Source organism: Lytechinus pictus, chromosome 8 (assembly GCF_037042905.1).
Source record: "Lytechinus pictus isolate F3 Inbred chromosome 8, Lp3.0, whole genome shotgun sequence".
Lineage (NCBI taxonomy): Eukaryota > Metazoa > Echinodermata > Echinoidea > Temnopleuroida > Toxopneustidae > Lytechinus > Lytechinus pictus.
This window is the reverse complement of record NC_087252.1, coordinates 16,037,339-16,050,145: the sequence shown is the minus strand read 5'-3', so window position 1 is coordinate 16,050,145 and position 12,807 is coordinate 16,037,339. Positions and strand designations below refer to the sequence as shown.

At 38.2% G+C, this 12,807-nt stretch overlaps 1 long non-coding RNA gene across 2 annotated transcripts; it reads left to right on the top strand.

Annotated features, from left to right (window-relative positions):
• Positions 1–82: 82 nt before the first annotated feature.
• LOC129266285 (uncharacterized) lies at positions 83–11,483 on the top strand. Of its 2 annotated transcripts, XR_010294424.1 has the most exons (4): positions 3,835–4,370; positions 6,972–7,052; positions 7,177–7,257; positions 10,369–11,483. It is a non-coding gene; the product is annotated as an uncharacterized LOC129266285 (long non-coding RNA). The 2 variants fall into 2 exon arrangements; XR_010294425.1 differs by lacking the exons at positions 3,835–4,370; positions 10,369–11,483 and adding an exon at positions 83–190 and having other exon boundaries at positions 7,177–7,262.
• The last annotated feature ends 1,324 nt before the right edge of the window (positions 11,484–12,807 follow it).

Sequence of the window (12,807 nt, the reverse complement as noted above, 5' to 3'; positions counted from 1 at the left end):
GCGCACACTCGGCTGGGCGTACGCACGGAATAGAACGTATATATCGGTGAAAACAAATTCGTTTAATATCGTCTAGAACTAGACTACTCCGGCACCGGCAGAGAGCTAGAGAGAAACACCAATTTCGTGCTTTTTTTATGCGTTAAGCTGGTAGGACTATATTTGGGAACAGCCTAAAGTTCATTATGTGGTAAGCTCCTTGTTGCTGTGGTTTGAGGAAGAGTCTGATTTGTAAAAGAGATAGGCTTACTGGAAACTAGCGCTTACGATTGTGCGATGCCAATGCAACTGTGGTCTTAGACCAAAAGCTTCGGTCTCTGTTATGTTGGTTGTTCAGCTGAACTCCGTTGGCTTCACTCGCCAAATACAGAGACCGAAGTTCTAGCGCGATCTGTACAGGGGACTCAATGGCCATATGTTTATGTGTATTATAAAGTTCTGATAAAACAGGGCAGTGAAGTTGCGCGACAGCCGAGGTAAGTCACTGTTTTTGTTCCTTTTAACTTGATTTTCCCCGTTTTTTTGGCAATTAATGCCAAGAGGGAATATTAATTTGCATTTCGGTAGCGTTAATTTTCAAAAGTTTGATTCATTAATTTAAAGACAAAAATTGAAGAGCCCCGACGCCCGACGGGGGGATTTTGCATTAATGTAAGTCCCCTAATGGTGGCTGCACGATAGCTAACCCAGAGAGCTCCCGCCCGCTGCGCGGGCGGGAGCCCAGAAGCTTACCGTGTATTTGACCATATTCATCGGACTAGGGTGATTTATGGTCTAAATATTTCTCCAAATGAATTGTGGAAACAGAAAGTATACAATTACCACGATTATATGGATGAAGGTCTAACGAGTGGCAGTTTCCTGACATCTGGGCACAGACTGGAACCTCATAAAAAAAAAAAGTTCTCTCCTTCTACCCCCGTTTCGATCGGCCATTTTTGTTAAAAATCGTAACAAAATGGCCGATCGAAACGGGGGTAGAAGGAGAGAACTTTTTTTTTTTATGAGGTTCCAGTCCAGTCTGTGCCCAGATGTCAGGAAACTGCCACTCGTTAGACCTTCATCCATATAATCGTGGTAATTGTATACTTTCTGTTTCCACAATTCATTTGGAGAAATATTTAGACCATAAATCACCCTAGTCCGCTGAATATGGTCAAATACACGGTAAGCTTCTGGGCTCCCGCCCCCTGCGCGGGCGGGAGCTCTCTGGGTTACACGATAGCGAGCCGTCTGTGTATGAGGAGAAATTCAAAAAATAAAAAAATGTTAAAAAACTCCTCGAAACAGACGGCTGCCCGCTGTCTACTGTGGTCTGTGCAGTGGCAATGCCATGGTTTGCGGGTAGAAACGCGGCACGGGCCGCACGGCGTACCTAGCCAGGCGGCTTCTAGAGAGTAAAAATCATTTACTAACGTAAAAAGTAAGGTCACTCTCATACGAAGCCAGGGATCCTATCTTATAGACCCACACAGAGGAAGCCAAACCTTGAAACTTTCACCCCCGAGATTTATACTTTCCTTCTAAAAGATCTAGACCCAAATCATGTACATGGGATAAAAGTAAAACTTCATTTCTGACATTTCTACGCTCTCGTTGTTATTTTTGAAGAAGAATTCATTAAAAAAAATGAGAAAAATATCATGAATAGACGGAAGAGACTTGCCCGATAACCCCTATACAGTCTGACCGCAGGCCCCGATACTAATGAGCAAAAAGGCCAGCTTCATCAAAATCATCTCGTGGCTGAATCCTCCTTGCAAAATCTCATGATTAGTGAGATTTTCTTTCTCTAATAAGAATTTACCTGTTTTAACCTCAAGTTAAATGAAATATTATAGCACCATCCGATAGAGTAAATGTTACTCTTTCATTTTGGTCATTTATTTTGTATACAATATTTCGTTAAATAAGTAAATTTCTGGCCTGAAATTTCCTCAAAACTGAATTTTCTTCCTCTGTTTTCTTTTGAAAATTGTGCAAAACTTTTTATTTTGATTCTCAATGATATCTATATCACCATAAAGCTGAACTTCTGTACTTTCTCACAATGCCACTCTTGATATGCAGCACCTTTTAATTGGTTCAAGATCACACTTTTCCCACCAGGTTTGAGAAAAATCGAACAAATAATGAGAAAGTTATGAGCATTTGAATATTGCAATCACTAATGCTTTGGAGATCCTCAAATTGGCAATGTGACAGAAATGTGTGATGTCACTTGTGAGCAACTCTCCCCATTACTTCAGTATATATTTTACCTTAAGATAAATTCAAGTTCTGGTAACGATCTCAAAATTACTTTTTACAGAATCTAATATAATGAACACCCAAGTGTCTGTTTGTATGAATAAAAAATATGTGCCGAAGGATTCTGGAAGAAATTGTGTTATTGCTGAGAAAAAAGCAAAATAAGCGTGGATTCGGTCACTTCCGTCAGGTCTTTATTCCAGCAATAATAATACACTGTCCCACGTGTGCCTATCTGTGTTGGTGATCTTCAGTGTGATCGTATTTCAGCTTAGATTTAATGATTTCACAAAGTTCAGTTTATGTAACTGTCTGATCTAGATCCTCGATGATATACTGACAATTAAGCCTCGTTTTACAGACTTTCTCCTCATGAAATCAGTGTTTACTGCAACTACTGGCACTTCTCTTTAAATTGCCTCTTTTATCACATCTATCAGTAGATCATGTGTTTTTTCTACAGGAGGGCATGTAATACAGATTTTTAAAGAATACATCATGGATAAAGAGTTTGTTTCAACATAAGAAAAGGCAAAAAGAGACATTTTGATGGTATTTTATAGTCCATCAAAGGGAAATTTGTTCACATGTGACATCACACATCCTTGTCGCATTGCCAATGGGAGGATCTTCATAGCATTAGTGATTGCAATAATCAAATGCTCATAACCTCATTATTTGTCCCATCTTTCTCAAACTTTCTTTGTTCTTATTCTTTGATTTTTTTGTTTCGACACAAGCATGCTTATTCCAAAGGTTTCATTCCCCTTTAAAGTCGCTCTTAACTTACGAACAGCTGGGTGTTTCATCATATAGCTGTTCGAAAGTTAAGAGTGACTTAAGAACGACTGGTGATTCTTTCTTGTGGTAAATGGTATATTCACTGGCGATGGTTTAGTGCGTAAGAAAGGATCACCAGTTGTCTTAAAGTTGTTCTTATCTTATGAACAGCTTTATGAAACGGCTCCCAGCTTTATGAAACACCCACCTGATACCAGTACGGGGGGGGGGGGGGTAACCTGGAGGCTTCTGGGGAGTAAAACTAAAAGTCATCTACTCTACGTAGGCTTACTCGGATTGAAGCCTGGGACGCTAAGGCATAGTCATGCACACACGGCCACAAAACCTGAAACTTTCTACTTTCCCTTTAAATTGATCTCGCCCTAAATCATGTACATAGGGTTCAACTTCATTTCTGACATTTCTGCAACATCGATTTCATTTTTCAAATCGCGCGATTTGTATGCTGTTGCCAAGCGGAAGACAAGAAATCTAGATGGCTCTGTTAACATTGTTACATATAAGAAGAATTGTAAGAGCAATTACATTCATTCATTTAGTTATTTCCTCTTTAAGGATAGCCACGAATGATAAAGAACATTCGAGAACGTGTTTGTAAAAGCTTTTGTTATGCAGGCTGCGCCTATTTAAAGGCCAAGGAGTTTTATTTTTGAATAGGGATAAGCAGACAATAGATTGTTACATAAAAGCCAGCCTGCAGTGAAAAGAACAGTAGGATTAATTATGTTATTGACATGTTCACTGAGGTCATTCAAGAATGTTTTAGAAATGTGGACTGCTCCTGAAAGGAGAATGTTTTTAAAGACAATACTTGAACCTTCCATGATAGTGAATATACTAGTTAGAATGATCTAGAATAGTTGAAATGTGCATATAAGAGCTGCAGTTTCTTCAAGATCATCATCATATCATATTAGATCACTTGATCACATCAGATCACTTCATCACATCAGATCAGAACTCAGAGTTTCACGCCAGACTTTATGTCAGAGCAGTGTTTATTTCCACCTCGAATATTTATTTTCTGTGGAATTATTTGCCCGCCATCAATGAACGGTTTGCAGTTATTTTGAGAGAGGAATTCTCAGTTCTCATCGAGATCATCAACCTGTTTAATGAACACTCTTCAACCCATGGATTGCTAAATTTGACTGTTAATCATCATCAACATCGTCTTCACGGACATTTCAACTCGATACAGTGACTCTTATTATTCATCGTGCTTCAACATCGGTTTCATCGTTCGCCAACCGACTGGGAGTTTATTAGGATTTACTATTATAACCCTGGATTTTACATCGGACACTTAAGAGATTGATGTAAGATATTTTGTTTTAATTTTGTTTAAGTACATGATTTATTTCCTGTAATAAAAAAAGCAAATCAAGTTTAAACTTTAAATCTCAATTTCTGATTGTTATCTGTTGCAGTATCGTAGTAACAACATGGCCGCAAACTCTTTTCATAACATTTTTCTTGTTTTTTTAAATTAATTCTTCTTTAAAAATGAAATTGTCGGGAATGAAGTTGAACCCCATGTTCATGATTTAGGGCTAGATCTTTAGAGGGAAAGTAGAAATCGTGGGGGCGAAAGTTTCAGGTTTTGTGGCCGTGTGTGCATGACCATGCATGTCTTAGCGTCCCAGGCTTCAATGGGGAGTAAGCCTACGTAAAGTAGATGACTTTTACTCCCCAGAAGCCTCCAGGCTAGGGGGGAGGCACTCAGTATATAATGCATAGTGGGTATGTGCCGCGGAGGGGACCCCCATTTTTACACTCAAATTTCCATTCCAAGGCATAGTATTTTTGCCTTATTGGGAAAAAGAACAAAGATAGCCCCTCCAAAGCATAGCATTTTCTTGTTATCAAGAAAAAAGAAGAAAGAAATCCGCTCCAAAGCTTCTCATATTTTCAGTTTCAACATTCCAGCCATATTAATCTGCTACAATGAGCCGCAATTTTGGTGAAAAGCGACCGCAGAGCACTGTCCGACTATAGCATCTGCGCTAGCGCACGCGGCGCCCGTTCCGCCGGGCTCGCTGCATGCACGTATATTTGCCTGTTCCATAGGGATGAATACGCAATTACACGCAGGCGACCTGTTCCAAGGATCCCCGTTTTCACAAATATTTGTTGTTCCAAAGCCTGTTAACATTTAAAAATAATTTGCTGCCTAGTTCATAAAACTTGGCCATAAGATTAGTCAAGTATTACTGAACATCCTGCCTGAGTTTTATGTCACATGACCAAGGTCAAAGGTCATTTAGGGTCAATGAACTTAGACCATGTTGGGGAAATCAACATCAATATCTTATCCTAAGGTTAAGTTTTTGAAATGTCATCATAACTAAGAAAATATATGGACCTATTTCATTAAACTTGGACATAAGGTTAATCAAGCATCACTGAACATCCTTCATAGGTTTCAGGTCACATAATCGAGGTTAAAGGTCATTTTAGGGTCAATGAACTTTGGCCAAATTGGGGTATTTGTTGAATTACCATCGTAACTTTGAAAGTATGTTGGTCTATCATAACTAAGAAAATATATGGACCTAGTTCATGAAACTTGGACATAAGATTAATCAAGTATCACTGAACACCCTGCATGAGTTTCAGGTCACATAATCGAGGTCAAAGGTCATTTAGGGTAAATGAACTTTGGCCAAATTGGGGTATTTGTTGAATTACCATCGTAACTTTGAAAGTATGTTGGTCTAGTTCATAAAACTTGGACATAAAAGTAATCAAGTATCACTGAACATCCTGTGCGCATTTTTTCATTGGGCTAGTAAACCAATGAAATGTCAAAGCTGTTTTGTCTGGGGTTCGGAATAAAATAGTCCACTATTCTGCAGGGGATTCATTTAATTGCAGGACACTATTAAAGGGGATATGACCATCAAAATGCTACAAGCAGTGGTACTACTGCTGCTACTACTAGTACTGGCCACAACAGGCAGACCCATCACCGCCCCGAAACTTCCCGGGAGATACCGGTCAGTCGCTGGTCAGGCTCGAGTCAAGGGGAAGCTCCACTCCAGCATTCCCTCACTGCACAGCAGAGATCGATAATTGACGCATAGTGGAATCGCATGAAAGATCACATTTTTTCCATATCCTGAGGGTAGATTTACAAAAACATCTTGTCCTTTCAGTGCAGATTTAATTTCATCAACTTGCAAATCCTTAATTGGTCAATATTCAGCATTTTAGAGGCATATTCAATGCTCTTTGATATTTCATCGTCACTCTTCGCCAAGAATCCACGGGTTGCCATTCAAGATGAGCTCATGAATATGCAATATGACGTCATAGCGGCCTGCGCTGTCATTGGATGATTTTCAACGACCAGTTCTTGGTCGGAATATTGGTCAAAACATTAAAAAACAGAAGAAAGTCAGTGAAATTCGGCTTAGATGTCGAGAGGCCCTGTCTCACGGCGCTCTGCTTTGCTCTCTCCCTTGCTTAGCCATGTTCGCTCGGAAAGCAGCCGACAGGGCCTCGACAAGAGGCTAAGTCTATCCCTGAAAATGTTGATTTGAATCAATAAAGAATAACAAAACATGCATAACATTAAAAATTTAATCAAAATTGGGTGTGATATATAGGCTGTGACATTTTACTTACATGTATTTTTCTCAAAACAGTTGATGCACCAAGTAGTAATTCGCAAATGAGAAAGTCGATGATATCCCCACTATTTCTTTTGCTCTTTTACTTTTAATTTGACAAATTACATGATGACAGAAATTCAAGATATCTTATATTATGAAATACAAAAATAATTAGTGGGGGGTACATGTATTCTTGTTTCAAAATTTAATAGCAAGATTCTTTCAAGTTTTTCAAGAGTGAAGTTAAGCAAGCTCTCCATTGATGGTAATAATTTGTTTACATTGTTACTTTGTTTATACCAGGTCAAACCTTTACCATCAAACAGGAAGTAGATGAAGACATGACCAACCCTGATACAGCTCTAGAACAATGGACTACACAAGGTAAGATATTACGGTTCATGTATGTTCTAGAACAAGTTTGATTGATGTTTAAAGGGTTAATCTTTTGCTTTCTGTTATCCATCAATCTAATTATATACTTACAATTTATCTGTGTTCATACTAGGTCAAACCTTCATGTTAAAATGGGAAGTAGATGAAAACATGACCAACCCTGAAACAGCTCAAGAACAATGGTCCACACAAGGTAAGATACACTGGTTCATGTATGTTCTAGAACAAGCTTGATTGATGTTCAAAGAGTCAAACATTATTGATTGCCTGGGGGGGGGGGGGGCACTTACATTGACGAGTCGGTACTATGCACGACCAAAAAACACTTAAAAAGGATGTCTTTTTCAAGATAGGGCATGTTACGTATGTAACGTGATTAAAGGGTGTCAAAAACATTAAAATGATGAAAAGGGGTATATTTTTTGCTAGGAGAGCTACTTGTTTAGGGTCATAATTTGCTGGGATGACAAAACAAAATTATAATGTACGTGTTTAGAGTCCGATTTGCGCAAGGTTTTGAAGGTGGGGCCGTACTAAACCAAATGGTGTGTCAAAGGTAAAACCAACGACCGATGGACCCATGACATAACAATAAAATATAGCTGTACTTGTTAAGGAGTTCATTTCAAGGAATTCTTGCCAAGAGTTAATGTTGTAACCCGCTCCCGTTGCGGTACGGGTTAACCTGCCGGTATTATCCCGATCACGGGTTGCGGGCCAGGCCGAGTTCATTCTCAAACCCGCAGACCGTCATGCGAAAAAAAGGGAGTAGTAACGACGCATAATAAAAACAACAATGAAAATTGAGTTCGGATCATGTGCTTTTTACGTGGCGGATTCTTTTAGAGACGTAGATATTTTTAAAATGCCGGCATATTTTTGTCTTGAGAACAGTGAACAGGACTGAGACAGTTCGACATAATACATCGAGTTGCTCTTTCAAAGGAGCGCCAGTGCAGTGCAGTCAAAAGCAATCGCATTTTATCGAATGAAATACAAAAACAGAAGGAAATAATCTGGAGATATACGAGAGGAAAAAATTGACTGTATCATTATCCAGGTATTTATTTCAATTTTTATTACTTTATAGACGAGGTCCCATAGAATCGAATATTGTAATTATGATTGTTGTGAGTCACTGTGTCGACCGACCTGGACTGAAAAACAACATTGCCGATCTTTGCTGGGCAGCCTGGGCTAGCTAGCGCGCGCTGAGCTGTGGCTCCGATCCGAGGAGTTAATTGCGTAATGCTTTCAATTTCGAGATCAGAGCAGACCCATTTCGTGGTACAAAGTCACCAAAAAAAACACACTTTTCTCTCCGGAATAAAAGGCGAATTTGCAAATTGTAAGTAAATTCACTCTCGGCTAGGTTAGTAGTTGGCATATATTTTCCTGATTTGAGCCTGTATATCGTGGGGATTGCAGAAATAATATTTTTCATTTTTGTCTCGCCTGCGTAGTGGAGCGAGACATAGGTTTACATGTAGGTATCACTATTTCCGGCAGCGTCGTCAACAATTGTGTTGTACACCCAATAACTTTTTATAGCTTCGAGGTGGGATCACCAAATTCATACCAGAGGTCCATCTCCTGAAGGCACAGGTCAAGTTCGAATATGAGTCGAATTTGAATAAGGTCAAGGGTCAATGAACTTTCCATGACTGGCACTGTGCTACGTTGTACACATAATAACTTTCTATAGCTTGTACTTGTAGTACTTCACTCTTGCATCATTTACTTATCATAAGCACACAGATCAATTTAGAAAACCCTACTGCTAAAGTGAAGGCAAGATGGCTGAAAATCACACACAATAAGTTTTTATATTAAGGTCAAAGGTCAATGAACTTTCCATGACTGGCACTGTGCTGTGTTGTACACACAATAACTTTCTATTATAGCTTGTACATGTAGTACTTCACTCTTGCATCATTTACTTATCATATGCACACAGATCAATTTAGAAAACCCTACTGCTAAAGTGAAGGCAAGATGGCTAAAAATCACACACAATAAGTTTTTATATTTATCTTTCATGCACAACCTTTCCTCCATTTTTTCAAACAATAAGTTTGCCATAACACCTTTATAATTGATTTAATTTTACTCACATTAATATCAATTACATTCTTTTTCACTAACATTCATTTCCTTACTTGCATGGAAATAATTATAGCTTTAACAGCATTCTTAGTGTTATCTCATTTTCTAGGGATAAAGTAGGCCTATGCCATTATTGCATATGCAAACTGTCAGAACCACAATTCACACCACTAAACTGCTGACAGCCTCAGAAGTCATATAGCATAGTTTTGACATGCAGTCTCTTCATGACTGCAATATGCAGGCGAGACAACGCTTGGCGGTTGCCTTGTTCAAAGATGAATTGACCTGGTTAAAACCCGACGGGTCAGTGGGTCTCGCTTGCTAATTATTGGATTATACGGGACGGTATGGTTCGGGTTTTCACTTGCGGGTTATCGTTTTGTTTCCAATACTTGTTAAGGGCAGGGTTTCACATGCCAATACTTAAAGGACAAGTACACCCCAACAAAACTTGATTTGAATAAAAAGAGAAAAATTCAACAAGCATAACACTGAAAATTTCATCAAAATCGGATGTAAAATAAGAAAGTTATGACATTTGAAAGTTTCGCTTCATTTTACAAAACAGTTATATGCACATCTCAGTTGGTACGCAAATGAGGGAACTGATGACATCACTCACTCACTATTTCTTTTGTATTTCATTATATGAAATATGAAATATTTTTTATTTTCTCGTCATTGTCATGTCAAATGAAGTTTCATTCCTCCCTGAACGCGTGGAATTCCATTATTTTAACATTTTGTGCTTCAGGCAAGGAGGTCCTAATCATCAAATTCGTAAAAATTGAAATATTGTATAATTCAAACAATAAAAAACAAAAGAAATAGTGAGTGAGTGACATCATCGACTCTCGCATTTGGATGTAACTGGCTCGTTCATATAACTATTTTGTTAAAAATAAGCGAAACTTTGAAATGTCATAACTTTCTTATTTTACATCCGATTTTGATGAAATTTTCAGCATTGTACTCGTCTGTTTTTTCTCTATTGATTCAAATCAACATTTTTCTGAGGTGGACTTGACCTTTAAGGGGTGCATTTTCAGAATATGGAAAATCCATTTTAGGGTGCTTTTCGAGACCCCATGGTCGCGCATGGTATCCACTCGTCGATGGAAGTGTCCCCCCCCCCCCTCCCCCCGGGTTGATTGTTATCTTCATTATTTGCTTACTATTTATCTGCTCATACTAGGTCAAACCTTCACCATCAAACGTGAAGTAGATGAAGACATGACCAACCCTGATACAGCTCAAGACCAATGGAATACACAAGGTAAGATAAACTGGTACTGGTACACTGGTACTTTGGGAGATCATATGGTCGGGAGGGGGGGGGGGGGCTCAGGCCCGCCTCGAGATCTCAATTCAAAAATTGCATGCAGGTTGTCTGGAACATATTATACAAAATTGTATGTAATTTGATTCATGCTAATGCATAATTAGTATGCAAAATTATACTTTTTCCTCGGACTCCCTAAATAAAGCTACAAATTGTCTGATTTTTGGTATACATGTAGAAACTCTTGTCTTGTTCTTAGCAAATGTACAGGTACATGAAAAATTGCGATATCAGATCAATATCTTATGTATTTGTTTTGCAATTTCTTTTGTATTCCCTTGTTTTCTTAACCTTTTGTTATTGTTTTTTTCAATTAACTTTGTCAGGGACTTTTAAGATCATAAACAACATAAAGTAAATCCATTTAAACCAGCAAAACTAAAAATGATCATATATTTATGATTTTTTGTTGAAATAACAATTTCCATTGACTTTGTACATGAAATCACTTTTTTGAGCAATTTTTGAGCAATTTTTGGTCTGACATACAGTTCCAATATGTTGCGTAATTTCAGAACCGCGTGTTTGGGTGTGGCAAAAGTGGTTTCAAAAGTTGCGCAAGATTTGAAAGTTAAAAAAAAGGGACCGTCGTGGTAAAAAAAAATTTGTATGGCAAAAATATTGAATCAGTCGTTTAGGCGCCTAGATAGGGTTAAGAATCATGGGTACCTGTTTTTTATTTCATGTATTTGAGAATCTAGGTTAATATCCTTTTTTGGTGAATACATGGTCTCGCTGGGAGAGACACTGAGAGCAAGACCTCTGAAAGACTGCTGTGAGACCATGAAATTTGCTTGATCTTTCAAGCGTCCTTCTTTCAAAGATCTCTGAGGTCTTTCACGATTCCTGATGGCTCTTTCAGTGGTCTTCGTGGTCTCCATGATCTCCAAAACTTTTTGAAATGGTTCAAAACAGTCTTTCATCGGTCTTCAGGGGCGGATCCAGCTTTCGCCAATGGGGGGGGGGGGGGCCAAAAAAAAATTATATATATATATATATATATATATATATATATATATATATATATTCTTGTAAGTAAATAGGTATATACTCAACAATTTGATGATAAAAGTAAACACTTTACCATTAAACAAGAATATATATATATCTTAAAGATTCACGTATTGGCTTCTGTAAGGTAACAAAATAATGCTGAAGATAATGCTTTCATTGGCAATAAAGTTTGTTTCCTCAAATTTTCGACGGTCCTCCGTCTTCTTCAGGAGTTTAACAATGTGTGGTATCAATCAGAGAGCGCATCCTCAGACAGATGTTGCTATGATGACTGGCTGAGGATGCGCGCCCTTCACAGAAACAACTCATAGTAACGCTATTTTGTAATAATCACATTGTTACGTAACAGTAAAGAAAAAAATATTGCGCAATAACATTACTCGTTACGTAACAATAAGAAAATTAAGCGATGAGATGATAGAACGAAGATCAAATTCGTTAGGAGAAAATGATTCTCCCCCGGAAAGTATTAAGTACGAATAGGTATTTTTGAGTAATAAGAAACATTCCTGTGTGATACGATATCAAACATCGTGGCACTTGTCAAAGTATTTTTTCAAAACTAACGAAACCAACGGAAGAATGAATATCCGCTTAGGAATCCAAGATCTCTGTTCATACCATCACCTTCAAAGCTCCTACATTTAACAATCATTCGTAGTTCAGCGGTTTTCCTCTCGTCCGCTGATTTGTATCCTCCCCCAAATATGCACACTTTCACATCCGCTAACGAATGTCCAGGAAGGCAGAAATGTCTGGCAACAGGAAGGTCGGTACGTTTCTTCTGAATAGATGATTTGTGGTCATTGAAGCGCATTCGGATTTTCGTGCTGGTTTCACCAATATAGATAGCATGGGGGCAGCGTGCGCAGAGCAAACAGTAAAGCACGTTACTGGCATCGCAGTCATGTCTCTGCGGGTGCACATTATTTGCAATTTTAATTTTAATTTTAATTTTAATTATGGTGTCAGTAATGATGTGTTTAACATTATTACAAAATAGCGTTACTATGAGTTGTTTCTGTGAAGGGCGCGCATCCTCAGCCAGTCATCATAGCAACATCTGTCTGAGGATGCGCTCTCTGATTGATACAACACATTGTTAAACTCCTGAAGAAGACGGAGGACCGTCGAAAATTTGAGGAAACAATAAAAAACTTTATTGGCAATGAAAGCATTATCTTCAGCATTATTTTATATATATATATATATATATATATATATATATATATACACAGTGCGTCCTACAAAAAACGAAACCAAGATTTATCAATAATT